This window comes from Oreochromis aureus, linkage group 4 (genome assembly GCF_013358895.1).
Source record: "Oreochromis aureus strain Israel breed Guangdong linkage group 4, ZZ_aureus, whole genome shotgun sequence".
In the NCBI taxonomy this organism is placed as follows: Eukaryota; Metazoa; Chordata; class Actinopteri; order Cichliformes; family Cichlidae; genus Oreochromis; species Oreochromis aureus.
Window position 1 is genome coordinate 25,532,070 of NC_052945.1, and position 3,837 is coordinate 25,535,906.

Below are 3,837 nucleotides of genomic sequence, written 5' to 3' on the forward strand. Positions count from 1 at the left end.
TCTGTATTATGGCTCCAAGAGGTTGTGTAATTTCTCCAGACAACTTTTGTTTTATTTGTGGTGAATAAACTATTAACAAAGGAACACAAGTGATTTTGTGAAGAAAGTTTATTTTGCTTACTTCAAGTTGAAACTTGGGAATCAAGACAAACCATGGGCTCCTCACAAGGTGTGTAGAAGATGTAGGGAAGATCTTTTTTGGTGGTTTAAGAGTAAGAAAAACTCATTTCCTTTTGGCATTCCTATGATGTGGTGTGAACTGCAAAACCACACTACTGATTGCTATTTCTTTTCGGTAGATTTAAGAGGCTTTAATACTAAAAATAAAAAGAACATATCTTACTCAAATTTTAGTTCAGCTATTTGTCCAGTGCCTCATACCTCAGAAATATCAGTTCTACACCCACCTTCAAGTTAGATGATATCCAGAGTGATTCTGAGGACAGGGACACATTACCTCACCAGGACGAATCTAGCTCAGTTTTTTCTGTTGATGAGGAACCCCAGCCATTTTTTCACAGCGAGCTTATTGATCTAGTCAGAGATTTAGGCCCTTCCAAAGATGGAGCCGAATTGTTGGGTCAAGACTCTTTATGTTTTGTAAAAAAACTGTATGTGATGGAGGAAAATTGAGATCATTTTGGATTCAGCACCCTAAAAAACACACCAGTGTTTAAGATTAAACAATGGAAAACTCGCATTTGCTGTTTTCAGTGTTTCTTTTAATTGCTGTATGATCTTGTATGATGGTAAAAGACTGTGAAATACTGAAAACTAGAATTTTGAGTGGTATAGAGTGGCACTGGTCCCAAGTTATATATTACTCTTCTGTTTTAAAGAAATCCAAACCAGTTTGAAAAGGATCTGTTTGGCAAAGGGATCATTTTCCAGCATGACAATGATCCCAAACACACTGCCAGGGCAGTAAAAGCATGCCTGAATAGAAATGGATGGATTGGCCTCAACACACCCTGGACATCAACATTATTGAAGCAGTACATCTTAAGAAAGAACTGAACAAAAAGCAGCCAACATCCAAAGAAGAGCTTTGAATGTCCTTCAAGAAGCCTGGAGAACTATTCCTGAAGACGACTTAAAGAAATGACAAGAAAGCTGCCTAAGAGTTGAATTGTGTTGAAGGACAAAGGTGGGCCATACCAAATATACATATATATATATATATATATATATATATATATATATATATATATATATATACATACATATATACATATATATATATATATATATATATATATATATATATATATATATATATATATATATATATATATATATATATATATATATATATATATATATATATATATATATATATATATATATATATATATATATATATATATATACACATATGTGTACTGTTGTGTGTCGCGTTAATCGTGATGATCCACGTTAACACTGACAACCGTAATTTTAGATAAATAAAATTTCCAAGTTTCAGCAATTAATGCATTATTTTTTTATGGTTGTATTGGTGATATCAAGTTTAAATGATAGGAAAAAAGGAAATGAAACTTTGATGGAATTAAAATAGTTACTAGTAGAGTAACCAGTGATTTGTAGTATTACGTTTTTACATTGAAATTCTGACCTGATGAAATGGCCTGATTGAAAAATAAGGGTAATCTTATGTCATTAACATTCACATGAGGACCAAAATAATACCAGACAGTAAAGTGTATTAAAATAAAATAAAATAAAAAAAAGATATATATATTTACCTGTCTTCCATCAAAACATCTCTTGAGAATAATTCTTAGTTCTTTCCCCCTGAATGGATGTTTCATTGCTGTTGAAATTGTATGTTTTGTTGTCCTCTCTGAAAAAAGAAGAGTGATTTTCATACACAGACACTTTTTGTTAGGATAGTTACATGTCAAGAGGAAATAACATCATTTAATAAATAACACTCTTGTCAGTATGTTTAGGGGCAACAGCAGACACAGTCTTATCTTCTATTTCTCCCTCTGCCTGTTTCTCTTCATCTTCTTCACTCCCAGCATTTTCAGCTTCCTCTCTCTCTCTGCTCTGTTTCCACTAGCATTTCCTCACTGTTTGAAAGCTGGTCTTTACCTTCAGCATTATCATCTTCAGTTTCTTCAGAGTTGGATGATTGTATTTCCTTTTGATTCAAGGTTCAAGAAAAATGACCTTTAATTATCATTCTCAGTGTTGTTTTAATTCATTTTTGAAAATCAGAATTACAGTACTCTCATGCTCAGTTACCGTTCTAGTCTTGGATCTTCCTTTTCTGTATCCCTTAGTTTTTAGGTAACGTTTCTGTGAAAAGTTAGTTTGACAATTTATTTAGTGAAATCTGATTTTCTTTGATTAATAGAAATGCAAAGAAAAAAAAGTACCTTAATCCAATATTCCAGAGGTTGATCATCATAGAAAATAGTTGCTTTCCATTTTTTACACAATTTTTTCCCTGCAAGTGTCTCAAACCTAGAGGGCTTGCACCATTTGCCTTCATACACAATACACGCCTTACCTAAATTGATCATCCAAACACACAGGAAAATTGAAATGACAGTAGAAAAGAACACTTAAAAATAAAGTTAACTTCTGACAAGTTAACATTTGATCCTCTTTAAAACACTGCACATTGTTTAAATTGTAGATTTGAACAACAAAAGGAAAATGCTTTCTCTTTATTTTTTTCTCAATTCTTAAAGATGTTCAAAACATTCGCACCTGATCTGCAATCCAAGCCAAGGTTTAGAGATTTTTTTTTAATGTAGGTTTGTATTTACTTTTCCCAAATGACTGATGGGAAACCTTATTGCTATAAGGTTTCCCAGCTTTCATGAGATGGGGGAAGGCAATTCAGAATCACCAATGCATAATCTATCATGCATTCATTCAGCTGGAGAGAAACTGATGACTACAGATCATTGAAGTCAAGTTCCATTTTTTTATATACATGATTTTTATTTGTGGGCACAGTTTCGAAGAGTATAAAGTGTTTTCTTGTTTAATGGTTTCCATGAAATGTGCTTATGCTTCTCAGATAATTGTATTTGCTTACCTTGTTCCAGCTTCTCACAATCAAGGATGCCCTCTGTGGTTCCACAGATTACAGGCAAAAGCTCTAAATTACAACAACAACAACAATAATAATAATTTCCCTATGATAAAATCATATGAATGTATTTTCATGCCATAAAATTAGAGAAACATATTCAAAAATCTAAAAAGATGTTCAGTGCTGCGTGACTAAGGACTTACGTTTTCCTTCTGTCCTCCAAGTTTTTTGATCCTCCTCCTCCTTCTCGTCTTCATCATCAGAAGGTTCATTATATTCAGCCTTCCATCTTTTCCTTAATCCACAGCCTTCTTGGTCTTCCCCTTCCGCAGATCTTTTCCTCTCCATTTATTTTTCAAAACTGAAAATATACTCTTCCTAAACAGATTTCAGGGTAATCATTGATTTGTGTCAAAAGGTCTTTGCACCCGAAACAACATTTGTGAGCCCTTACCCAAGCGATATGATCATAAAAAGAAATAGCACAACTGAATGTTGAATTCTTTGTTCGTCTTTTGTTGTGCGAGAGAAGAAAAATGTTTGCTGACCACCGCACAGATCTCGAGTTCAGCTCATACCGATACTAATAGTTTGGTCCTGAAAACAGTTCTCAGTATAAACATTTTGAGGTTTTGTCATTGTGGTCTGACAACAAAGTTTTCATGTTTTGTTTTATTTCAGTTTAGCCTTCATTTGACAAAACTCATTGTAACTTTCAAATCAGTCAATTAATCAGATAGATGACAGATAGATATGTCTTCTGTTTTTCAAAAAGATGCACAACA

At 33.1% G+C, this 3,837-nt stretch overlaps 1 long non-coding RNA gene across 1 annotated transcript; it reads right to left on the reverse strand.

The window, feature by feature from the left end:
- Positions 1-2,465: 2,465 nt before the first annotated feature.
- On the reverse strand, positions 2,466-3,465 carry LOC120439757. The gene is made up of 3 exons (XR_005612737.1): positions 3,256-3,465; positions 3,056-3,118; positions 2,466-2,518 (listed from the first exon to the last, which is right to left on the reverse strand). It is a non-coding gene; the product is annotated as an uncharacterized LOC120439757 (long non-coding RNA).
- Between the last annotated feature and the right edge of the window lie 372 nt (positions 3,466-3,837).